The sequence below is a fragment of the Pezoporus flaviventris genome, unplaced genomic scaffold (genome assembly GCF_033815535.1).
Source record: "Pezoporus flaviventris isolate CSIRO_AGI_PZ_B2104156 unplaced genomic scaffold, CSIRO_AGI_Pfla_v1 ptg000031l, whole genome shotgun sequence".
Classification (NCBI taxonomy): Eukaryota; Metazoa; Chordata; class Aves; order Psittaciformes; family Psittacidae; genus Pezoporus; species Pezoporus flaviventris.
The window spans coordinates 65,915,714-65,942,889 of NW_026892579.1; the positions used below are offsets into that span (position 1 = coordinate 65,915,714).

Consider the following 27,176-nt stretch of genomic DNA (forward strand, 5'->3'; position numbering starts at 1 on the left):
TAGCTATTAGCAATCAGGATCAGGCTGACTGGGAAGCTGGACTTCAACATGTCGGGGAAATAGTTCAGGAAGGATTTTGCTGATAACATTCACCAAATGGAGCAGTGATTGCCTTTGCAGCTTAGCGTGATGAAACCTTGGGAAGATTCTGGCAGTTGCTGCCTACCAGATTTTATAGACCAGTCATAGTTTGCAGCTCAGCATCATGCTTTTCACTCACTATGTTGATTCTCAAGTTCATTTCCCACTGAAAGTGCTTCTTGGTGAACGAACATTTAGTTTCTTGCATATCCAGCCACCCAGGCTGTGCACAGTTCACACAGATTTACTGCCTGCTCTGTGATCTAGCTCTATGGACAAATGCAAACAAATGTAACAAATGTTAACAATGTTCTCTTTAAAATGAGAAGTAAAGAAACAAGGCATTACTATTATCTCCATTTTCTAAATGGGGACGGGAAGCCACAGCTCAGCCAACACTTTCAGCTGAAGCAGCCCAGTTCCTCTGGTCCCTACTGGCTCCCTTTACTCACGCTGGGATGAGCATTGTGCATCTGTATTTTGGAACTGATTGAGGATCTTCTCTGTCTGAAAACCGATCCAGGGAGGAACAAAAAGAGTTTTCCTTTCAGCCACACCAACTTTCTGGCTTTGGTTTGCACATAGCTTGGCAGGACAGGACTGAGCAGCCAGGACAGAGGGAGTGCATGGCAGTGTGGATGGAGTTACATGAAATCACAGAAGAAACATGTAGGGATATCAAGAAGACGGTGTAAATCTCTGCAATCCACAGATGGCTTTTCTCTGTTTATGTCACCAACCTCACAATCTAGCTAGTAGTTGTACCAGTCCTCTGAGCCACCCGAAGTTTCTTTTGTATAGACAATACATCTCAGAAGTATTATGTCTGGTGGAATTAAATGACCCTCTGCTCTGTCAAAAATTAATTATTTGGGGGTGGAGGTTGCAAGGGGATTATTTCAGTAGCCATTCTAATGAAGGTAGGATCAGACAGGTTAAAAATAAGCCTAGACACAAAGAAGATATGGTAAGGGAATAGCTTAGCCTTTGCAGAATGATGAAGCCCTGCATCAGTATTATTGCAAGAGTGCTGTTCAGGAGGAGAGGCAGAACGACAGAGATATTTGCAGGGTTAACACATCTTCCTCTGTCTGATGCACTCCCTCTTTCCCACTTTTCCCTTGATGGCAGGTAATAAAATGCCTGCTGGTACCCCCCATGACTGGAGGTACCCAGAGTGGTTCAGCCCATCGTGAGTGCTGTGCCAATCATTTAACAATTCCCACAGCTGCCTTTGTGAGAAGCCTCTCTCTTAAGCCTCTGGTTTAAGAATTTAGAGTAATCATGTAAAAATGATACCCCTGTGCTCTATGATCCGCTGAATCTCACTAATGCCGGATCCCAGAAGAGGGCTTATTAATGAAAAGATGCAATGCCTCTCTCTCCGCTCATGTTTCACATGAATATCTGTCATGGATTCGGCAGTAAACCTTACTGCTGATAAAGTAAGTATAATGAACCTCCGTGCTCCACGAGAATGGAATCTTGGACTGATGAAGTAGTTACCTGCTCTACTTTCCAGCACAATGGCAGGCTTGAGATGTAAAGGGAGAAGTACTCGGCCGCTATGGGACTGGCGGCGCAGTATCGCATCCTCCTAAATGTTGGGTCTGATTTGCTAGCGGTGCCTTTGGCTGTGTGAAAAGATCAAGAGTTTGGAAAGGAGCAGTTTGTAATTAGCTGAGAGAAATGAAATTATGCTTTCGTGTAAATCACTGAGTCAACAGAGGAAAGGAGGGTTTTTAAAGGGACAGCAACACCTTGAGGCTACTCTGTGTCCTTTCAACATTACGCAGTGGGCAGAACCTCAGTCAGTTCTTGCCAGCTGGCTAGCTGTTCAGAAAGGATGAATACCGAGTGTTCTGCACACAGCGGGATCCTGCTGCTTCCAGCCCCTGACATCTAACCAATTGTCAAGAGGGCACTGAAAATACTTTCGAGTAGTGCGTCTGTCCTGAAGCAGACTTTACCATCAAGAGGTTCAAATTGTTATAAATCCTTTTGCTGTAGCTGCTCAAAACCAACCAAACCAAGAAAAACCCCACACTAACAAGAAGTAAGGGTGATTCCATGTATATCCTTGGGAAAAGAAAGTGAGTGACTGCCCAGAAAGCACTGTGAGGCTAAGAAAAGGAACAGGTAAAACACTACCTGAAGGGGGCCTGTAAGGATGCTGGGGAGGGACTCTTCATTAGGGACTGTAGTGATAGGACAAGGGTAACAGGTTCAAACTTAAACAGGGGAAGTTTAGATTGGATATAAGGAAGAAGTTCTTTCCTGTGAGGGTGGTGAGGCACTGGAATGGTTTGCCCAAGTATGTTGTGAATGCTCCATCCCTGGCAGTGTTCAAGGCCAGGTTGGACAGAGCCCTGGGGGGTTTAGTGTGAGGTGTCCTTGCCCATGGCAGGGGGTTGGAACTGGGTGATCTTAAGGTGCTTTGCAACCCTAACTATTCTATGATTTTATGATTCTATGATAAAAGGAACACATTCCTTAAGAATTACCCCTAATCTTAGCACCATTAGGATAGTATAGGACAAGGAACAAGAGTCTGGAAGGTGTCACTCTGGAGTACACAGAAATGATCACAGAGACTAACTTTACGTCCAGCAATCAGACTACATCTGCTCAGAGCATCTCTGATACCAGGATCATGACTCGTCTTTACAGAGCCAGCCCCATGTCACCAAATCCAAACTTTCCAAACCTTTGTGAGGCACAAATCTGAATATGGAAAGTTACTGCAGAGATGGCAGCATTGAAGAGTGAATATAATCCCATCTCAAACAGTGGTTATTATCCTCTACAAGTGTAGTCAATAATTTAAACAACCCATGAAAATGTTAGCATCATCCCTTACTTCAAGGGGATTCTCTGGTTTGAAGGAATTCTAACATCCTGAAACTCAGTGGGACCTTAAACCAGGGGCTGCATTTTGTATTAGCAGCTTGGATGTAACTCCTGGTATTATTAATACCTAAATGCCCTATATGTTGTCTTTAGAGAGGAAGGCAGTCACATCACCTTTATATGTGTGCTTTCTTCCCTTTGCTTTTACATTTCTTCAACACGCGGAATGTACTTAACTCACTGCTTATTGAATGAAGGATTAGTATTATTTTCTTTCCTCCAGTGAACTTTGTTTCACTTCATCCTGCATATATTTTGCTAGGCTGTGTTTTCCTGCCAGCACACCACTGTTCAGCAAACTACCATACTTAAGGCCAGCCAGCTAATACAGTGATACCTTTTTTACTCACAAGGAGTGTTTCTGTAATCATGGTTGTGCTTGTGGTATGAATGGCAGCTTCAAAAAGCACAAAATACACTTCCAGAAGCTTTGCTGAGCTGCAACAGAACTAAAGCAGCTTCAAGCTGCCAAGACATTGGAAACACCAAGGGGAAGACTTGAAATGTAGCCTGCTACTTAGCTACTGTGATAGTGTAAATGCTGACCAGGGACTGCAAAGGGAGCTGCTTCCCCATCCTCCCTTTACTGTGCTGCTGTATCTCATGTTGAGCTAGACTGGGAGCACTTGGAAAGATGCCCTGCTTTGGGTCCTGTAAAAATTAGTGTAAAACAAATAGGTAACAAATTTGCAACGGCTCTGTGTAAGGTTTGCACTATTCCCTTTTTGTTGTTAAAGATGGCTTATGTTGCCCAGTAGGAAAGCAAGTAGAAAAGAAGGGTAACGATACAACTCACTATGCTCTTGGAAGAGCAGATGGGAAGCTCCTGCTCACTTCACTGCAGCAACACAGACCTCTTTGGTGGAAGTATTTCCTTTTCCTTGTCCTTAAGTGCTGCTACATAGTTACTCTCTGTTCCCATGCTTATAACCTCACACTAAAACAGAGGAGATTACAAACGGGGCAAAATACCCTAGAGGGTTCCCCTTTATCAGAACCTTCCCTGTCAGTTTGCCTTCTCATTTCACGAGCTCTTGTCTGATTATTAGGGTACTGACAGAATAAAAATAACCTCATATTCCTACATGAATCATAAATAAAACCCTTTTATTTCATCAAAGAGGTTGGCAGGTTTATAGTCCTTTGCAATGCATGCACGATGTGAATGACATACCTTTAATTTTGCTGACAAGCTTGTCGGGGTCCTAATGAAAAAGAGTGAAAAGTGGGTGACTTCTCTAAAGGTTTCGCAGTTGCTTTTTGGTGAGGATATATTTCACCTTGCCACTGTAATCAAGGAGCCAACTGATCTTGGTAATGAACTCTTCAATTACAGTCCTCTTCTAACTCTTCAAGAATGCCTAGGCAACAATACCACAGTGATTATTGCTGATATTACAGATTAAAGCAACCTGGGGGGGAAAAAGCAGGGGAAAAGAGAAAACCTGAGCAGTGTCCTTGCTCGAGCTTCAGGTATCAGGGTGCATCAGCAATGAACCAAAAAGAGTGAACAAATTCCACATTTTGGACAGCTACATTTTATATCGCTCTTGTACACCACATGGTAATAAAATCACTGTTCTGACCTGTACTTTGACATCATGAGCTCTTCCCCATTTGTTCAACTAGCCAGTCTGCTTTTAGAAAGCAGTATCAAGTATGGTAGAGGTTGTCTTGGGACAGCCCCATAAAAAAGGATAGGGCTGAGTATGGTGTCTTTAGCAAGCAAGTTTCGTGATAAAGGCTGCACAAAGAATGGTCCAGGAGAACGGAAAAGGGACACGGTAGAAACAATCAGAAATTCCTATTTCCAGCCTTTCACAGAGTGAAAAGTTTTAACTGCTGCCAAGTGGGAAGCAAACAGTTAAAAATATCTATTTTTAGTAGTGACAAAAGTCTTTTCCCCTTCTTCAGCACATACTTTCTTATTTCTACTTTCATTTTGCTGTCTCCTGTTTTGCTCATGCAAAAGTCATGAATATCACTGAAAACACGAGTTTGCTTTCTGACCACAAACAAATTGTCAAAGCCACAAGTCTTCCCCCTTTCTTAAAAGTCCTGCTTCTTTGGAAGGACTTCACTTCATAATTCGTAAAGAGATTAAGGGAATAGTACTGCTTTATTTGGTATCTTGGAGCTTATCCTTTGTTTCATTGGTGATTACTGTCTTCAGCGATTAAGTTTGGGATTTGACAAGTTACCCCTGCCTGATGGCTGATCTTTTTGGCTTCTTCTTTTGGTTTTCTTTTCTTTGAGGGGGTGGGGGGAGAGCTAGAGGTGGAGCTGCTGAGAGAGACATAGAATCATAGAATGGTTTGGGTTGGCAAGGACCTCAAGATCATCCAGTTCAACCCCCGTGCCATGGGCAGGGACACCTCACACTAAACCATGTCACCCAAGGCTCTGTCCAACCTGGCCTTGAACACTGCCACGGATGGAGCATTCACAACCTCCCTGGGCAACCCATTCCAGTGCCTCACCACCCTCACAGGAAAGAACATCTTCCTTATATCCAATCTAAACTTCCCCTGTTTAAGTTTTAACCCGCTACCCTTGCCCTATCACTACAGTCCCTAATGAAGAGTCTCTCTCCAGCATCCTCCAGCCCCCTTCAGATAATGGAAGCTGCTCCTGAGGTCTCCGTGCAGCTTCTCTTCTCCAGGCTGAACAGCCCCAACTTCTCTCAGCAGGGATTCAGCAGGGGTTGTGTGTACAGGAGTGCACACACAGATGCAGATGGGGCAGAATAAGGGAAAAAAATCACAGACAGTGAATTCCAGATCTCTGTCTTGTCAGGACTTTACAAGATTCCAGAGCTGCACTTTTAATTTTCATTACTTCCCATTTTCCTTTGATAATCTCGGAAGCAGTATCTATTTTTATTAGGAGCTTTTCATCAGACGTGGATATCCTCCTTCCTCGAGGGATTCCCTAGCCACAAAAACATCAGGTTCTGTGAAACATTAGCTAATCCCAGTTACAGTTACTTGACCCCATCAAGCTAAGAAATAAATTTTACTCTTCATGAGAGTCCTACTGTTTACACTCCAGACAAAATACTTAGATCTCCAAGTTTTTGAGAGGAAAAGCATTTTTCACAATGCCAGAACACTGGCCTGAAAGACCTGGGCCATACAAGCCTGAAACTGTTTCTTGTTTCAAGTTAAATACGTTGACAGACTTCCTCTTGACTGCGGCTGACACCGGTGCCTGATTTTCTTGGCGTAAAATCCAAATGGGTAACGGTAGGAGCTGTTACTGGCAACAGCCAGTCTTATACTCTACACATCACTACTTCTTGCCCTCGACCTTCCCCCATGGGGCTGCACACAGAGGGAGATTGCCAAGAATCAAAGCACTTCTCCCTGTTCAGTGCAGACAACACACACTTCAACGGGAGACTTGAAGTTTGGTGAAGCTCTTATAGCAAGTGTTTGCCTGGTGCCTGGCCATGCAAGGCACTGTGGTATGGCTGGGTGAGGGCAGCAGGAGTAGGCAAGCAGGAAGAAGTAGGAACTCCTGAAGAGCAGAGCAAAGCAGCTTTGGGGATGCATTCAAAGCTGAGAGAGAGCAAAACACATGCCCCAGCTGCAAAGGGCCAGAATCTTTCTGAAGCCGTTTTACTCTAACACATTTAACAGTTAGAATCATCCCAGCACATTAGCTTGGTACACTAAAAGTATTCTGTGTCACGCCATGTTTCAAAACATAGCATAGCTTATTTTAAAGGTGAAATGGAATGTGTTTTGTACTTAGTGCCTTCCTTAATCAGCATAATCCCAGTGCTTTGGAAAACAGGGGATCAGGCACTCTGGCAGTAGTGGTGTTACTTGTTCAGCTGTTTGCAGTGAAAGGTCTTGCTAGAGAAGGTTAAGAAAAGCCTCATATACTCCAAAATTATCAGTTTGTTATCACTATTAATAATACTTTATAGTACTTAACATGCTACTTTTAATCTTCAAAGCACTTTGCAAATATTAATTAATCCTCACAATCTGCCTGTGGGGTAAGCAAATGCTGTTGCTCCCAGCAGTCGAGTCACACGGTCAACTGACTTGCCCAAGCCTAGAGGGTCGTGATCGGCCTCTGCACGTCCTGCTTTGGTGCTCAAAACACTTCAACACAGCGTTTCCCTTCTCTTAGATGGATGCAAACGTGCACTGCTTTCATCAGTGTGGTGTTTTCTTACAGCACTGGCTTGAATTGATAGCTGCGACTTCAGCTGCTTGAACAAGGCTGTAGTTTTCTCCCCTCCCACATGTTTCTGCATTGATGCAAGATGTGGACAGTTATCACCTGATAGTTAAAGGACTAAGTGCATGGAGGAGCTCCTAGCTCATATCTGAAACTAGTCCCCAAACTCTGCTTTGCAGTGGAGAATAATATATGGGTCCACAAGTGATCAGAGAGCCACAGCTTAAAGCAGAAGTAGACTTCTTTAATGATTTAAGAGACCACCATCACTTGAGATATAACTATTCCACTGAAAGCAGCCTGCACTGATTAGCCTAATGTTTGGCTTTTTTCACTTGTGGGTTTAGGTTGGTTTATTTTGTTTTCATGCAATTTGCAATGCTTCAAGTGCTAATGAACTAACCAAGGTTTAGGGGAACGAAGGACAGGTCCATGATGTGGTTTCATTTGTCCATGCTTCTTTGAGTTGGTAAATCACACTGCATTGCTTTATTGAGTGTCCCTTTAGGAGTATATTGGAAAAAATTCTATCTGCCACAATTAATACAGTGCCTACTGCATCACGCTGCACAACCCTGGCGTCGGAACTCAGCATTCTCTGGGAATCCTCTGGTCCCACACTGGATGCCAGAAAGGATAGTAGCTGTGACATGTGATACAGCTGCTGATAAATGACGGGAATAATGCAGAACAAAAAGGCTAATGAGTTCTCTCCAACACCACGCTACTTTCATGAAATGAATACGATGATGACCCTATTTGCTACCTTATTTTTTGGCTAGTGAGTTACTTTACCTGCATGTTAGCTTTATCCTGTATGTCTGCACAATGCTATGGAAAGACAGACAAAATTAATGTCAGCATCTCCCTTCACTTTTAAACTATAAAAGAGCCTTTGAAGGTAGAGTAAACCAAAGAGGCCAGTAACTAATTATAATCCATTGTACTGGACTTGAAGGAATACTGAATAGAAGCTATTCCCCATGCGCTTACCAGAGTGCATTGCAAAGACAGTGGTGCCTTTGTGGGAGAGGGAGATCCCTTCACTGGACCAGAGAGAGAAGAAATGGGATTGTTAATGTATGTAAGAGGCAGGAGGATTTCTATGGTACTATTTCATTGCAGAGGCAGAAGGTAGCAGAGCCAATCATGAAAAGCGTAAAGGTGTGAAGGCACAAAGATGGAGAGTTGATTAAAAGCACCATGGGGAGCGTGAGCGAAGAAATCAATGGTAATGATGGAATTATGCCTGAGCGGAACCCAATAGTCTACAGTGTCCTGGTGACTTGGTGCTGGGGATTAAACACTGTGAGGAGCAGAGCTGAGCCTTGTCCAGCCTGTCGGCACTCGGAGATATGCTGATGGAGGGGATGGGTTATGCTACAAAACCAGGTGAGGCCTGTTGAGGAAAGGCTGAGCATCTCTGCACCCAAGAGGGACATGATAGGTGAATCCTGCCCAAGCAGCAGTGGTGATGAGAAAGATGGGAGTCGTGGCTGTCACTCCTGGGTGAGTGGGACAGGGCTCATCTGAGGAAGCAGAAGCATGAAGAAAGAAGAGGTAAAAGATGAGGGAAGGGGCCCTGAGGATGCTCGGTGAGGTTGGAGGTAGCACCTGGCAGGGATGCAGGACAGCAGAGCTGCAGATGCTCACAGCAGTGGGGAGAGATAAGCAGCACTGGTGGCTCTGTGGGGCAGCAAGGCAGGGGCTTGGAGAAGCACAGATCAGAGTGGCTGTGAAAGCACTGCCAGAAAGGCCTGGAGCTGCCTGGAGGGAGGGAAGAGAGGATTGGAGCAGCTGGCAAGATCAATGCGGGTCTGGCTCTAGCTGGGGCAGCCGTGGCTTAGGGCTGTCAGCACTCACTGGGCTTGCCCTGTGCTTACAGCCACTACCATGTTAAGCAGGTTGGTATCAAAAGTACAACAGAAGCTGCCTGAGCAGCAATGCCTCTATGAGTAGTCTTACACAAATACAACTTTAGTTCTCTTCTCCTTTACTGTTTTAGGGATTGCTTTGCATGAGGCATGCATCTTTATGTACGTATGTACATCGCAGATGCCCCTATCACTATGGCATCAGAACCATTAATCTTACCTAGTTTTGAGGTTAGTGACCTCAGGGGAAAGGGCCTGGGGCCATTTTGCCTGCCCCAAGATGGCCATACAGCATTGCCACAAAGGATGGATGGAAGGATGAGTAAATAGCATCTATCAGGATAGACAGAAAGTGCTGAGATCTATCCATAAGGGAGAAAAGCATGAGCATGGCTGTGTCATAACACAAAGCAACCTGGAATTTTCCCCTTTGATGGCAACTGCCATGTCACTCCAGAGCCAAGTGTAAAGCCAGCCCTGTACAAGCAATGCAAGGGGACAGTTTGACCTAAGGCCTTGCTTGACAGGCAATGCTCCCACGCCACGGTGCTAGAGCCAGACCTTTAGCAAACACAACAAAGCCATACCTGCCCCTTTGGCATGAGCTCATGGTGGAATAACTGAAAACTAAACATTTCCGAACTCAAGTATTTGCCAAGTGGTGAAAAGAGACTGATGCAGCCAGTGGAAAGCTGCTTCTAGGTGGCCTCAGGCAGTTCAGATCCTGCTTGCAGATGGGACCACTGTGGTGGCCTCAATTAAGAGACCTTTCTATGCTGGAGTCCACTTGTGCTCTCAGCAGTCAGACCAGCTGGGTAGGAGAAAGCAAGTTTTAAACATCCAGAGCCCTGATCTATAGAAATGTAATTCTCAAAAGGTAAAGATTAACAACGAGAAACCACACAGATTCATTCCAAATGGTCTTAATGAAGATTACTTAAATATGGGCAGTTAAAATATCCCATATGTTAGCGTCCCACAGTCAGGAAGGAGATCCAGGCCTGAGCACAAACTAATAAACCACTCAATGAGAGAGGAGGTCAATATTGGAAAGTAAGAATCTGGGATTTACCTACATCTTTGCTCTTTCTTAGTAGGAGCAGGTAAAATCCTGAAAGGAAAGTACAAGGCTCAGACCTGGGTTCAAGGATGTGTCGCTGGATGGGCCCATTCTCCAGATATGGTTTATTTCACTCTTGAAAGCAGCAAACACCAGAAATTGGACAGGGAGATCTAGACAGGGCACAAATATGAAACGCAAACACAAGACATTCCAGTACAGACCCTTCACTGGAACAAGCCCGAGAGCAAAGCTGTCTATTCCTGTTGATGACAATGCAAAGGACTTCAGCATAACAGTATTTACTTAGCTAAATGAGAGCTGTAATGCACTTCAGCCTTAGAAACAAAACTTGAGCTATTTTAAGTGTTAACATTTTCAAACGTGAGCATTTATTTGCATGTGGCTGTTGGCTTCAGTGGGAGTCACTGCTGAAACAAAGGCACTGCTTTAAGAGCTGTCTCAACAGGCGGAAAGGCTGCGTCAGACACCCTGGAAAACGATGCCCCTTTGCTTTAAGCTCCAGCAGAACACAGAGCAAGGGAGTGCAGACTTAGTTTAGACACAAACAGAAGTAAAAATACATTTTAACTTTGCAAGTTTTAACTTTCTGGAGTCAAACTAGCCCTAGAAAAACAGGCACAATTTGATTGGGCTTCTTGTATGTTAGAGGCATCCCAATCACCTTCCATGAGATTTACAGTTGAGCATTATCTAAGACTCAGGAGTCAAGCTTCAGACCCATTTGGCCATTGCTTAACTCAGTTGCCTGATGCAAGTCACTTCACCATCATTTACTTTACTTCCCTTCAGTAAACTGGGAATAAATACATTCATCCCCTTGGAGAACCCTGGATGAGAATTAAGAATTATTATTAGCTATGCTCATACTAAATGGGTGATGTTAATATAGGAAGTAACATGCCTTGTCTAGTAAAGAGCATTTTTTTCCACATAAGGATGCTGGGAAGTTTTAATGAGCACCTTGACTTTTGCCTTCCTACTGGTAAGAGTCACCCACTTGCTTACAAAGAGGGTGAGCCTTAGTCTTCTTAAGCCTTTCAACACAGAAACAGAGTATGCACTGAGCTCATATGGTCCTGTTTGTTCCAACCTTAACTCCCCCCAACCTGAGAAACTAATCTTTCCCAGGATGAGGTTTTCTTTACGAACATGATGTAGTAATCCTCTTTCTAATAAAGACTACACAACTGTCTTAAGCTTTGCCCATGCATGGAAGGCCCTTGAAAAAAGCCTTTTGTTTTTGCAGATCCAGCAACTTTAGAAGACAGGAGTTAGTAAACAGCAGGCTAATCATTCTGTCTCCATTGACAAGCAGTGAAGGAGTTAATTATCTGCCTCTTTTCACTAATTCTGTTGCAGAGCTTGGTTGTGCATATTAAATGTCCAAGTTACCAGATTCAAAGAAAAACTTGATCTCAATTTGGCTACATATTAGAAGTGCCATTCCCTGTTGTCCTACCTAGCACTGTTAATTGCATACATTTAGCCTTCTATTGGAGAATAATTTAGCTTCAGATTGAAAAGAAACAGCCCTGGCCTTGGTTATTCTGGCATACAAGTCTCCAGTATGACTCTGTTTTCTAAGCAGACATTAATGATTCTAAAACTAATATTCATTGTTTGAAGAGGCATAGCAGCCTTGGCATTTACTTAACCTTTTGTCTCATGTATGAGACTGAGTCAGCCTAAATCCTTTTCTTAATTAATATCTATTCTTCTTTTTTTTATAGTCCAACATTATTTATTAAACAATTTGCATGCAACAATTAGAGTTGAGAGATTAGGAAAAAACCCACTGCATGAGTAAGCTCACTTAGTGCAGCAGCCACCATGAAACTGGTCCTCCAGCTCAAACAAAGCTCCGAGCATGAACGAGAAGGGAATAGGGAGTTAGTAAGGTCAGGTGAAAAAAATGGAAAACCAAGTCCCACCATTTATATGTTAGCCCTAACATTAAGCTATTCCCTACTAAAAACATAATCCTAGAGGGAAAGAGAGGAAATACTCATCTAAAAGCATAAAACCCAGGGATCGGACACCTCTAGTGAGTATCAGTGATGTTAGTTATGATTGTGAATAAACTGCAGTCACTGAACCTGTTTGCTTATTGCTGGGGTAGAAAGAAATTCCCATTGCAGGTTTCTGTAGTGTTTCGCAGGACAGCACTTGTCTGCTCCATCTCAACTGGTCCAGCTGGAGCTCACCTATTTTTACAGCGTGTTTGTTTCTGGCTACTTGTTTTTGCTTTTGTGATCACAACTACTTCGCACATGCTGCTGAGTGTGCAACAAAACACCCTTATGAATGTTCAGACTGACATGGAAAATGGCAAGAACACCTTTGGCAATGAAAATAGAAACATTTTGGGGTTACATTACTAGTTGTATGACATTAAGGAAGAACTGGATTGCAACTGGCTCACACATAAATACACACAGAAGTAGAGACTCGAGCATCTTTCCTCACCTATACTTCCAGCCAGTGGCTATGTGCAATCAGATGCTTTGCACAGTGGATTGACTGTCTCCAAGATGAGAGACTGAATCACCTTTTATATCCTACCAGGGTTGGATGACAAACCAGACCTACATGAAAACTATAATGCTCTCCAGACTTTGAAGTCATAAACAATGTGGATGTGATAATATGAGCCATATCTTGCTCCCATTAGAAGACCCACAGGAATAAGATTCACTCTTGGAATTGGCATCAATGTCATCCTAAATCTTATATTAGGCAATGATCCTAAACCTCTAATGCTTGCAGGATCTCCCTTCTAAAAGGCTTTCAGAGATCTCTGGGTACCACACAAAAGCTCTTGAGCCACATCTTTCCCATGAACCCATAGACAGTGAACCCTCCTACCCATACGACAAGGCCCTAAGGGCCTATGCATGACTTGCTGCTTTCCAGGCAGGGAAGACATGGTTAAGAAACAATGTGGGACTATTGCTTAGGGACCATTACTGAGAGCTGAACTGGACCACTGCCACTACCTCAGAGCTGATGCTCCCAAAAGAAACAGTCTAGCCCTAGGGATCCAGAAGTGTCATTTTCTTCAGAACTACCTCACCAGTGTGGCACTACATTAAATATTATCCCAGGCATATCTTTCAGCAGGTAATTTCTGGGCATGAACTCAGACAGCAGGTTTTAAAATCCAAATGCATGTCTATAAAGCCAACATATTAATAACTTAACAGTTTTCAACAAGACATCAACATTTGCATGCATCTTCCTACTTGTTATGTGCAGTACTACAGTTTTTAATGTTTCTTGGATGCTAGCCAGAGAGTCTGAGTCCCTAGTTAGTTCATCTATTACTTTCTTGCCACAATAGATCTGGGTCTTGGCCAAGTACCGGACTCATACTGCATACAAAAACACAAAATATTCTCCCTTATCTATTGCTAGTCTTCACTTCCCAGGGAAGGGGAAAAAAACATCATAAATTAAGATAAATAACTAAATAGAAAAATCCAGTACTAAGGGTAGTAGAAGCATTTTTAACATCTTTTAACACTATGTGTAATCAAATGATTTCCTTATGTATTTCTACCGCCTTAGTCTCCCAAGAGTCTAATTCATGACTATTCACCTGAACAAGAGAGGAAGATCTCTTCTTTAAACTCCTCCTGGAGCTCCTCAGGCTTTCCACAAGAGTGAGCAAGGTTACATGACCTGAAATAAAACAGAGGAGGAAGACGCTTCAGTACCATCCTTCCTTTTTCTGTTTCTCAACCTATGGACTATGGAAGGACTTAAAGAGGCCATAAGGGGCTAGAGGCAGGCTCTGGTTTATATACGACCTTCAAAAATCTTATCAGCTACTCAGGGCCTCTGGTGTCTTCAGAGGAAGAGAGATGAACACAGAGGAGATGCCTTTTGAAAGAGTTTTGGAAACTTTATCCAGTGCAGTTCTGATGGCAGGACAATGAATATTGACTTTTATTGTCTGTTGAAGGCAGCAAACTAATACTTACATTAACAGCAAGAAAAAGGACTGAATGATATAATCATCCTGGCTATGGTTTTACAGCCACTTTAATCCACCAGAAGTCTTGAGCTGCCCTTGAAAGGGCTGCTCCTGCCCGCCCAGCCCTGATGGGACCATTTTGGCCTACTTGAAGATGTGCATTTGATCAGACAACTAATAAACTAAAACATCATCTGACCCTACAAATGCCCCTTGATGCTGCTGAGCACATGCAAACACAACACTTCAAGCAGGCCAGGCAGGATGAGAAGATGGGGATGGGATTGGAAGGACGCACTGTGCCCTTGGGTACCATCCCTGTTCATGCTGACCACGCAACCACCACTGAACCTGAGTCAAGGACGTGCAGGGCAAAGCCAGGAGCAGCAGGGGAGATGTCTCATCTTCACCTGGGCTGCAGCTCAAATCACAGCTTGGTCCACATGGAATACTTTGCTGTCAGTGTAACACTAATCACAGAAATCCACTGGGTTGACTTGTGAAGTTTTGCTAATAATACCAAGGTAGCTGACAAGTTAATAGAACACATGATTCCTTCTGCTTGAGCTGGGTGAGTATTTTTTCCTGCTTCATTTGCCCAAACAAAGCATCAGGGCCTTAATTTCCGTTATTTCAGAAATGAGATCCTCTTGAAGAATGAAAGGATGCTGTGTTTGAGAGGGAGCTCTTTTATGAAGGCACACAATAATGGAAGCCATTAAAGATACTTGTAAAAATGATTCAGGTTTTTATATCTGATGACTAACTAACTTATTATTGCTCTTCTTGGGCAGAGACTGATGGGAATTTCTTAAAGGATATAGACTTATTTAGCAAGCTGCAGGATATGTACAGGCTTGGAATACACTGTGGTAGTGTGAGTAATAAGAACTGTGGCTGTTTATTTCCTTGACGAATGAACTAAAGCTAAATTCAGAGACAGTGAGATGTCAAAAAAATAAACAAGCCCAAAGTCCCCAAACCCCCCCAAAAGCCTCACAAGGGAAGTGGATGTTTTTTACATGAATCTGAACACATACTTCAGTAAAGAAACCCCAACTGGTAAGAAATTCAGGTTCTCCTGGGCTCTAACTCAAGACGCGATAGGAACATACCAGCCTGATCTCTGAATGGACTGAGAAGCACCAAAGACTTTAAAGAAAGAGTTTTAAATCAGATGATGCTGAATATTTAACAGCTTCTTGGGAAGGGAGAGAAAGAGAGAGACGGACTGCAAGGCACAGAGAACATACTGCTTAGCTGCTTGTAAGAGCTTTCCACAAAGATACTCTCTTTACAGTACTGTCTGGGTGACATGGCTTAGTTTGGGTGACATGGTTCAGTGTGAGGTGTCCCTGCCCATGGCAGGGGGTTGGAACTTGATGATCTTAAGGTCCTTTCCAACCCTCACTATTCTATGATTCTATGATTCTACAAAGCAATGACAACGTGTTTGGTCAAAGATTTCTATGCAAGGAAAATTGACTTCTAAGACCATAAGTAACACAGCCATTTGATTATTCCCTTGATACACATGGATAGCTTTGATTTTTCTAACTCTTTCACATTATAAGTGACTTCAGAGTGTCTTGAAGCATCTCGTCCCCACTGTGCTGAAAAGCAAAGAGTGAGCAGAGCTTCTCTCGGCTGACTATGGCACTAAGGGAAGAGCGCAGATAGTATTTGAGGAGAGAAGGAAATGGAAGGCAGCTGAAAACAGTGTTTGGTTCTTTTCACCACTGATTTGCCAAGTATTTTCTGCAATAACTCTTCTGAGCAACAAATAACAATGATTCGTATGCCCAGGTGAAACAGTAATAGTTTCCCTTTCTCTGCCTGAAACTAACACACCTACTCTAGCTCTTTTCCAAAATAGATCCCAACCAGGTTAGGTAGTAGCAGGGAGCCTTTTGCAGCTTGACACCCAATTATTTTAATATCCACCCTATCTTCCCCCTCTCAGGTTTCATTGGTGTTTTTTTCTCCATTAACTTTTTGAAGGCACACAAAGAATTGAATAACCTTTTCTCTGTGTACCTGGCTGCAGCCGCATCACTGAATGGGGTCCCTGCGACATGTTAAAGGACCTGAAGTGCCTGACAACATGGCACTGCAGTCAAGAATCTTGCCTGGGAAGGGAATAAGAAGATTTATTTTATTTTTAATATTTGAAAGATTTCAAAAAGCATTCAACTGGATTTCTCACTAAGAGGATGAGTGAAGAGAATCCTTTGTAACTAAGCTGGGAGGCCCAAGTCTTTTATCCATTGTTACACAGTTTTTCCCCAGGGCAGAGTTAGGAAGGCCTGCAAGCCCCAGAAGCTTAACAAGAAGAGTACACTGGGTGGGCTTTTCTGCCATTGCCTAAGCTCCTCCTGAGGTAGGAGCTGTCAGAGCCAAGCAGGTCCTGTGCTCTATTTCAGCCACCGACAGAGATTATTTGGGAAGATGCTAGCAACGGAGGGGAATCTGCTCTGTTCAGAGGTGTACACACACCCCCTCCGATATTGAGCCACCTGTACATCTGCTTCCTTAACAAACTAGAAGTAAAACCATTCCACAGAAGATTAGTAGCGAATTGGCACTTGGATTCATCACTGTGCATCAGACTTTGCCAAGCTGCCTTTTCCTGTCGGCTTTTTCAGACTATTATACATGACTGGGTAGCTGGAGATACGTTATCTCCTTCAGGATAGACTGTGTAAAGGGAGGAAAACAATGTAACTGTACTGCTAACACCTTTCTTTCTGCCTTTTGAACTTTTTGCATTTCTACGTGAAACCCCTACAACCTTGATGCAAATGAACCAGTGGGGTTTGATCAAATGGATTTTGGTGCATATTCACAGAGCCTGGTTTACTGCAGTGATGGATTCACCTGTCTTTCCCACTGATATTTGGAAAGTGAGAGCTTGCTTGAGTGATTCCCAAGTGCCAACAATGTGAGAAGGAGCTCAGGACCTGAGGCAGGATACCCAGGGCACATTCTTGCCCTCTATTCCCCCAGAATCTTAATTTAGGACTTGCTCAACCTAGTGCACTACAAACCCATGAATATGCAAGATCTCTATTGGTAAAACGTTGCTTGGCAGCATTTCATAGCACTGTTGGTCTCTGTGAGATCTTCACTGTTAATACAGCCATAGAGGTGCATGAACTAGAAGCAGCAAAAGGCAGTCTACTCATGTCCATTTGCGCCTCAATCAACGTGTCAGAGTTCACCATTCAAAGCTGCTCTCAAATAAAAGGGGAAATAAAACAGCTTTTAAGTAATTAAGCACCTCTTTCCTGAAACAATGCTTGTTAGATCCTAATATAGTGAAATTTTAAAGGCAAATGTCTTGAGTCCACTGCCCAGAAGCAGGAGGATATGGAGTTTGTAAATAACAACGGCAATACAAGTGATGCCTATTTGCTTACTTGATCCCACTGAAATTAATGGTCTGTGGTTTAGGTATGTGTCAGTGCCATAAAGCAGGATACGCTTGGGGACCAGGAGGTGTCTGTTTCATGTGTTAATGATGGAGTTATGGACCAGCAGCAGCCATTTCATAGATGAAGTTGCAGGAGGATTTTTACTATATGCTCAACTCTCCCTTTTAATACTGCAACGAAAAGCTGAAGCAGTTCCCAGGTCAGACCTGGGGCCAAGGATGAAGTTTTTCTGTTAAATTTGAAAGGGATCCAGCTAGAGATTTTCAAAGGATGCCACCCCTGAGAAAACACAGCTTGCAGGCACAGATTGTGCCCCTCCTAGCACTTAGGTGTGTGCTCACACAGGAGTGAATCTGGGTATGAACAAAACTGTGTTCAACCAGATTATTACCCACCCCCGCCACCCTCTTCTCCACTAAAGCTCTTCTTCTCTAGCCCCACCATTCACAAGGAGATGCTTCAATAAACCCAAGAAAACAAGCATCATTCTAAGGAGTTATATTTTAATGTTTATGCTATGGCTTCTTGTATAATAGGAATAATCGCTATTGCTTTGTAGTACACTTACAACAAATAGCTTTTGAGATTGCTCAAACACTTTAGCTCCACTTCAGCTCTTAATCAAACTCAGCAGCTGTTTATTGCAATTACACTATAAAGCAATAGACATTATCCCTTAACTAACTGTCTTATTAATATAGGTAGTTACACAGCTATTTCATAGTTAGTCTTAAATAACTGCTTTTAATTATTTTATTAACATAAATAACCATCTCCATAAATTTCAACTAAATGCATATGTGGGAAATGTAATTTAAAGCATTGCACAAAATTGCTGCTGTTTACTAATGGTTAAATTGATGTCATTGTGTAACTCAATTAAAATGCAACTTTAACTTACTTGAGATTTTGGTCACCCTGGAACACCTCGGACACTAGAACTGCCTCAATATTCCTCAATGGGCACTGGCTGGTCTGTATTCTGGTGTATTTTCTTTGCAGTATTAGTTTGCTGTCAGAATAAGATGTCTTTTTAACCACAAAACTTACAATTTAATATCCCCACTTAATTTTCTCTTCTCCCCATTCCTAGTCAAAGCAACAGATGAAACCAGATTGCATTTTGCCTTCTAGTTCACTTGTGCAACTCTGCTTTCAATGGAGAAAAGGATTTTGCTCCCCTGCGTGATGCTGGATCCTCCATGTCTTATGCCATTTGTTCTGGTAGGATCAGGCTCTTTGCCTTCAGCTAAGGGGAAGCAGACTGTCTGACCTGGCTAGAAATACCTTTATTCTTCCTTATGGGGGACAGGTTACTGTTTAGGGGCCTCATTCTACCCCAAAACCCTCCACTGCAGACTACACTTGCACCACGGCACAGATTAGCGTGTGCCATCTCTCATTTTGCAGCATGGTTTCCCCACCACGCTGGCTTACTCAGAGCTCTTTTCCCCAGAGTCCTTGCTGTCGGGGATGAAACAAAAATCTCCCATCCTTATTCTGTTTTAGAATCCTCCCCTGAAGGATAAAGAGGAAAAACACTTGCTGAAGAGCAAGGAGAAAAGCAGAGGGACTCCCTTCACCGCTTGTTTGCCATACACATGAGATGTTACAAAGTGCTGGGAGAAACTTAGTGGCAAATGTAAGTCAGGAAGGGGGTGAAAATAAGGCTTGAAAATATAAAGGTGCAAAAGGAGATGAAGAGGCCTCACATACTTTCTTGCCAGACATTTTCTTCTGCCACTCAAACCTTTTTGATTTAGTTCTATGGTTGGTGCAGGGACCTGTAAGTGTGAACTGCTACCACTGAAATAAATCACAACAACCCCTCTCAAAAGTAACTGCGACGTAGGGAAAACCAACTGTTGAAGTCAGGAACATGTGAAGGGTCTTGATTTGATTTTCAGCAGCTTTTAAGCTCCAGAACTATGGCAACTGAGGCATATTTGGCTCTTGGACATCAGTCAATGTCGAAGATGTTGCAGGAGAGCAAGGAAAGGAAGAATTTGGTCCATGAAACCCAGCCCACTGATGGTGAATTCTGTTAACTAGCAGTGCCCATTCTATTCTCCAGCTGCTAATTACAGGGGACAATCTCCCTCCAAGGAATCATCAAAGAATGGCATTTCAGTGCATGCACACGCTCTGTATTAGGACGAAGGGTGCCTCAGTGACACCATGCCTATGGAGGAGTGGAATGTAGCTGGAGACAACAAGGATGAAAACGATGATTTATTTATTTGAATACTTCTATCTAAATGTAACAGGTAACATGAAGGGATAATTACAGGCTCTGTCAGAAAGGGGTTGCTGATGCTGCGATCTGGCAGACACACTAAGCTCCTCAGGAGACGCGCTCTGAAAAGTTTACAGACTATGCTGGTGATTCAGTACAAAGGGATTTCACATTAAAAAACTGTAGAAACTAAGAAGTGAGGGAAGACATGTTTCAACTTCAGGTAACTGAGAGTTATCAGGGTTTGGATAATTGAAGTTCCAATGTATATTTGCCTACACTGTCGCTCACCTTTGAGCCCTACCTAGGCATCTTGACATTTATGTAGTCTGAAATCCTGAAAGCTCTGAGTTTAGACAACTAAATTGTTGCTTGTCAATTTAGCCTTGACTGAAAGACAGGTGTTTTGTTTCACAGGAATCCTCCTTTCAGACTCCTCTATTCCCAAACTCAGATTACTGAGCTAAGGAACTATCAAAAATGCAATAATTTACAAGCGGGCAAAGACATTTACATACCTCGAACAAAGGAATTCTTTGGGCAAAATAGGAGGGTTTTAATTATTCCTTGGTTTTTGTCATATGGGATTCTCAGCTCCTGCTCTCTGGTGGGAGCTGGAGGAGCTTGGAGGCTTTGAAGGTTCCTATGGTTTTGGAAATGGGGTAGATCCTTCGCTCCTGCTATGCAGTTGTACAAGCTTGTTCTGCTGAACTCAAGCTCTGAACAAAACCCTGAACAGAAATCCAGCTGAGAAACTGAACCAGAATTCCCCAGTTCTGGAAGCAGGAACAAAATAAGGCCACTACACACACAGCAGTGCAACGCCAACACGGCAAGCAGGGAGTATCTGTTAGCTACATTCTAACTTACCATCTAATTCAAAGTGAGTCATTATTACTGGGCCTTCGTTATTATCCCTAGTAAGTGACTGGGATCCTTTCCTATAATGAACAAGTTCTCTCTTGGCACAACTTTGCACAGGGGAACTAACACAGTCCAAGAGCTGCACATGCTGATGGTGCCACTGGGATCCCACATTTGACTGTACAGTTTTATCCTGTTAATGCAATGGGAAGTGAATCAGGGAGCCCAGAAAACAGCTCAGGCAGAACACAGCACCATCCATCTGACCCCAAATGTAGCCTGCCTTTCAGATGCTACCGCCTGTGAGCAGCAGAGGAGTCCATTATGATGAAATGCCTCACTGCAGAAAGCAGCAGCAAGACCTACAGTGCCCTGACCCAACCCTGCCTACATTCATGTCCTTTGATCATTCAGGTTTTTCTTTTTCCATGCCTCTGTATCTGGGCGCTGGTGACCACACACTTATGGCTTCTTGGCATTGTGGCAGGGTTTGGACCTTAATTCCTCTGTTTATGCCATTAAGTGTGCTGAAGGCAACAGAATAGAAGCTTCATCACACTGACCTGCCAAGACCCTCAGCTCTGACCTGGAGGGATCGTCTGTTCTGGCACGGGTTAAAGGGTCTCATTTAATTTAGAACCTTAAGCTGGATTTGAACTGGAGCCCCAGAAGTAAAAAGCCAGTGTTTTTATCTGGGAAGCCACATGGCTCTGGTTTCCTGATTGGTACTTATGACATCCCAGTATTGGCGAACCACGGAGATATTAACTGCGTGCTCCAATTTCTGCCTTAATTGTGGCCAGCTAGTCTGGTTTTTCCTTCTTTTTTTTTTAAAGGATTTGAGTGACAAAGTGACTATGCATATCATTCCACATTTGAACTGTAAGACTTCAGTATTTCTACCTCTAGTGTGTAATTGGATCAGCTGCCAGTTACAGAAAGGAGCTGGGTGAGTATTAAGTGTGTGGAAAATGAAGAAGAGTCCAAGTGTGAAGGGGAGGAATAATTTGACAAAGCCTGCAGTGAGCTGTACGGGGTTTTCTCGTTCCAAAATGGAGTAGGTTTTGAAGCACATGAGAAAAACCTGGCTTTGATTTATTAGCTTTGGTTCACAGAATGCTAGCCACAATCTTGGACTGACTCAAGGCATATGGAAAGCCACAGTCCCTGCCCCAAGGAGCTTACAATACCCACATTATCACATCAAGGATGGCTGAGTGCCAAGCTGGAAAAGGGGCTGCTTTTATCTGACTCTCTAAAGCTGTGTCTTGAACAACCTTGCCAGGTAGCATGCAAATCTACGGCCCTGGGCTTGGGGGCTTAATGTGGTCATGGTATGGTGCTCCTCAAACCGTTGCACCTAATGCTCTTCTGTAGATCCCCACTGTAGAACTTGCTTATTTCAATTTGGAGTTTCTCAACTAAAGGAGCAGAGCTAGTGTAAACAGGAAGCATTTTAAAATCTGTTATAAAAATCCAAAGTAAATCTTAGCCCTTTAAGAAGGTGAGAAATAGATGAGGACCTTGTCCAGTCAAAAAGTGGGACTGTTTCTACTGGGACAAGATGTGGCCTTGCCACTGAGTTCCTCTTTTAACCACAGTTGTGGCAGGATCATACAGACAGAAGAAATAGGAAATACCTGGAAATTCACGGATAGTTGTCCCTCAGCTGTACAAATCCACTACACTGATCTGTAAGGAATAAGCAAGAAATATTCATTAGTGGTGCAAACAAACAGAGAGGATAACAGATATGCCACGTAGACTGACTGCCCAGCGGCGTGAGGATGCGCATAGTATGGCCATGAAGGTGGGGAGAGTAAAGAACAACTGAGCTTTGCTCTCTCCCAGTTCAAGGTTGCCCTAAGCTACACTTGGTGCTTTACTGCCCATAGAACCAAACTGATACTCTGGGATTTGGAAATTCTTCTGCGATGCCTTCAATAGCAGCCAGTACTGAGAGGAGCAATGTCTCAAAGGGCCCTGAGGCTATGGTTGTAGAGTCATATCCTTTCTCACTGGCACAAAAGCTCCGCAGACGAGTCTAACAGGCAAAAACACAACAAAAAAACAACTCAAAATCATTTCTCTCTGGCTCTCCGAGGGGGGTAGGGCATTAAAACAGAATGCCCTACCTCAGAGGAAGTCAAGATTGGATCAGAACATCTCAGCGAGATAGAAAGGGAGAGATAGCAAGAGGCGGTAGTGTAAAGGTTTTATCAGCATGAGTTTGGGATGACCACATTACTCATAGGTCACTGGGCTTTCCAGCTGACTAGCAACAGATGAAATAAGAACACAATGGCCTCTAGATTTCCAGGTAGCTGCTGCAGCTAAGATTGTCATTTCAGCAGTCCTTTTAGTCTGGAATATGCATGGCGATACTCAGAAAGCGCTGACTTTGTATGCCCCGTGATATCCCACCATCACCATGAGATCCCACTATCGCCAAGCAAGCTCTAGAAGAGTATCAAGATAACATTTGTGTTGTAGGAGGGAGGAAAACATCAGATACCAGGCATTTGGTCTTGCCTACAATTTGCATACTCAGTATGTCCTAATCTTGGACTAGAACTAGAACAGGTACTTCAGAGACCCCGTGGTTCTCAGCCCATCTCCAGCAGGAAGACACTGGGAATGGGTTATCCTGATGTGAATCTAACACAGTTACAGCAGAAAACAGGCATAGCTCTTTATGCCTCATAGCAGCAGCCACAACACTGAGGTTTTGTTGTATAATAAAGACATTACAACTATCATCTATTTACACCAAGGTGTTGCCATTCAGCCAGGCACTAAAAAGACCTTACTTTTTCAGAAGGTACCATCTAATCAGCTATACACACAGAGATCCCAGCAGCCGAGTGGAAAATAACATTGCCATTCCTGACATCTCTCAAATTAGCAAGAGCTTATAATGAAGCTTTTGTAAGACGGCTCTTTCAAGGATTTGTTGGCTACCTCTCATGCTGGGAATGGATGCACACGGGGTAACTGCCCTTCTGCTCTGTGCTTAATTCTCTCACCTCGTACTATGTTGATTGTCTCCTGCACTCGGAGATCTCCTACTTGTGTTTGAACTCTCTGAATACTCTCTTCAGCTACACACAAGGAGCCGGAGGCCTCGGTAACCTTCTACCCCAGCAGTTCTTTTCCTGCAGTCAGGAAATTCTCTCTCTTTTTTTGTTTCCTATTTTTTTATTGCCAAGATCTAGGGGGATTCCCCCTTTCAGTGCTTGGATTTATGCTGGACCTGGATGGCAGCGATTGGTGACAACAGCAGAAACACCCCGCGCCGCACCACTCACAAACAGAAGTGTCTCATTTTGCATAGGGCTTTAGGTCAATATGTTGATAATTTCAGCAATCCCACATTCATATTAGTATTGAGATATCTGGAAAATGATGTGTGCTTCAAATAACTTCAGTAAGCATCATGATATGCCTGTGTCAATGCTTGTACATTTTCCCATTAACTCAACCCAGATAAAACTCTGAGACTTGATTTTCAGCTGATGCAAATGCACAAAGATAATGAAATTACTGCTATGCCAGTTTCCACCTGCAAAACACCTCACCCTGAAATATCTCGATCCCTCTGCCTCCTTCATTCAAGCAGAGGGAGTAGATGCCAGCAGGGGAAGGTTTCACGACTCTGCCTCTAACTCTCTTCAGTGCTATGAGTTTGCATAAGGAGCTAGAGGCTGTAGCTGCCTTCTGCCCTGGCAGGTTTTCCTTCTCCTTCATTCAGGAGATTGTCTTTCTCTTTTTTCTAATGTAATCAATGAGGGAATCCTCCTTCTGCTCCTAGGTTTGAGAGAGCAGCTGATTTGTGGTTTTACCCCAAAATCCACCAAAAGTCACGAGAGAGCTCCTTGACGTTAGTGGGGCTGACCTAGCTGAAAAGGGATGTTCCTGCTGCTGGCCAGGTCCTTCCTTGCCCAGTGTGTATTGCTGGTGTTTGAGCAGTGGGAGCTGCTCAGACCATCGTGCCACAGTGCTCTGCCTCTGACACTGTGAGTACTGGTTGTGTCACCCTGTTACAGAGAGTGACGGACCCAGGGAGAGCAGAGGGATGGTAGGAAGGGACCGGAGCCAAACCCAGGGGCACTGGGAAAGCATCACTGGAGGTACCAGTCTCTGCAGTGCAGAGGGAATCAGAGCTGAGGGCTGTGGAGAGGGATTAGGGAGGAAAAGTAAGTGGCACCACGAAGATGTTTTGCCAGGATATAGGCAGAAGAGAGGAAATACGAGACAGACAAACAGAAGGTGAAACTGGTTTAGAAGGAGGGAAACACACAGAAAACACCATAATAAAGGGACCCCATCAGTATCAACAACACAAGGAGAAAAGAGGACTGATGGATAGCTGTGCTAGCATGAGGGAGGAAGGATAAACCAAACCTCTTCAAAGCAGCAAAAAAAGAAAAGCAAAAATTGGGGTTGGGGGGGAAGCCAGAGGACAAACAAAGCAGAGAGAGAGGATTTCTATGAGCGTGAAGGCATAGGTCAGTACCCCATGGTCATTTCCTAAGAAAGGAGGAAATAGAAGCGAAAGAAAATTCCTAAATATGAAAGACTACTTTAACCAAATGAGACAGTGACTGCTCCTCTCTGATTTTTTGGAAGGTTTGCTATTAGCATATCTCCAATGATAAATGCCTTCATCTGATGCCAGCTTTCTGTAGGCAGAAATGCACACATGCAGCAAATCAGTTCTGCCAGGCAGAAGGCGATGTAACAAGAAACCATTTGGCGCTGCTTTGGTCCATGCACTTCCCCTCCCCAGCATAAACCCTTGCAAGAGGTGCACGGCAGGGCAGTAGAGCAGGAGGACGTTCAGCGATACCAAGGATGAGAACACAAATGTATAATTACACTGGGAGCCTAGAGCTTAATTTGTGCCCTGTCATGCTGGCAATCTCACACCGTTCATTAAACCCACTAAACTCAAGCTAATGTCTCAGATGGCCTCCCGAATGCTTTGGAGCACAGCTCCAAGCTCACCTTTCCATGGAGAGAGGAGCACCTGAGCCACCCCACTGACTTGAAGCCTGAAAGAGGAGCCATGGTAGGGGTATACAGCCCAGTGCTGGGCTCTGTGGAAGAGGGCTGGCTGGAAGGACTGAGCAAAGACTAAAGCCAGGCTTCCTTTTGCAGGCATCATTCAGGCTTTTCCCCTAGCTGAGGTGGAACACATGCCCTACTCCATGGGAGGGAGGTAATTCCAGACCTGAGGCTTAAGCCAAGATAATTTTGGCATGTAACTCTGTATTTTGAATGACAGAAGGAGACATTTTCCATGCTGGCCTAGCTTTAAAAGTAAAGATGTAAGGGTGGCCCTTTATGCAGAAGTTTGGTGGGGTTAAAAGTTGTGCCTACTGATGGGTTTTCAAGCAGAGAAATATCCGCCAACTAATCCTTAGGTCTTATACTGCATATGGGCAAATAGTGCTCTCACTTCCATCCCCTCAGTGGGGCTGGATGATTAACACTAATGATTTCAAAGGCAATATTCTGCCTGTTGATCAGGGCGCCATTCTGGAAGGGATGGATTCAGATCGACACCGAAAGTTGACTTTGCAATGCATACATATACATCCACTTGCAACAAAAGTGCCGCGTATAGTCCTTGGTTTACCAGTAAAACCCAGTTAGCTTCTGTGGTACCACACCAACTTAAGTGAGATGACAGTGTGGCCACAAATCCTGCCATCTAGAGCCCACATCCCAAAGTCTTTACTCAGACTTCAACTCACTGACTGTAATAGACCTTAATTCAGGGTAGCATCTTCACTAAGAGTGCTTCTATACACATCTTATTTGCCAGAATAAACATGTTTTGTTTTCTGGGGTGGGAAAGAATATTCAGATTATTCTTTTTAATAGACCCCCCCCCCCCCATCCTCTCTTTCTGAAGCAGACAGCTTAGAGACACAGAACAACCCTTTTTTGTGCCCCCCCCCCCCGCCTTGCTCTGTACAGCACCCCAGTTCCACCCTCACTTTAAGATTAACTGTCTATCTGTAGACTGACTGTGCTATCCTTAAGGGCAGATATTATTTGGATTTAGTTATTATACCAAGGTGCATTTGTGCTTCTAAATGGGCAGCTGTACTGTAAATGGAACACAAAGGAGCAAAATCCAGCCTGTTCCAGCGTGGGTCCAAAGCCCAGAGTGCCTGTGATGCTGTCGTCTTTTGTTTCAAATGCAGATAGAGAAAACTACAGCCCTTTTTTTTGTTTTCCATGATGGTTATAATGCAGAATATGAAAAACTCTTGGGATGGTTTAAGCTGCAGGGTATTCTCCCAGAGTTCTGTCCAAAAATAATCTAGTAAAAATGTGGACAGAGAACCATCGACCTCTGCTTTCCCCTGAACATATGCAGCTCTGATCAGTCTGGTATTTCAAGAAAAACAAGGTCCTGAACCCTAATCCTCAGACACATAACAAAGCGCACTTCACAGCTGTGATGCACAGCTACTATCAGCTCTGAGGCCTGAGTGGGTCCCAAGACAAT

At 43.7% G+C, this 27,176-nt stretch overlaps 1 long non-coding RNA gene across 1 annotated transcript in view; it reads right to left on the reverse strand.

Moving 5' to 3' along the window:
- LOC133273328 (uncharacterized) overlaps positions 1 to 27,176 on the reverse strand; it is a 518,549-nt gene that overhangs the window by 37,816 nt on the left and 453,557 nt on the right. Inside the window, exons 6-9 of the long non-coding RNA XR_009744742.1 lie at positions 22,294 to 22,345; positions 13,742 to 13,824; positions 8,179 to 8,231; positions 4,166 to 4,352 (exon numbers count right to left, since the gene is read on the reverse strand). This is a non-coding gene — a long non-coding RNA (uncharacterized LOC133273328). The remainder of the gene's footprint in view (positions 1 to 4,165; positions 4,353 to 8,178; positions 8,232 to 13,741; positions 13,825 to 22,293; positions 22,346 to 27,176) is intronic.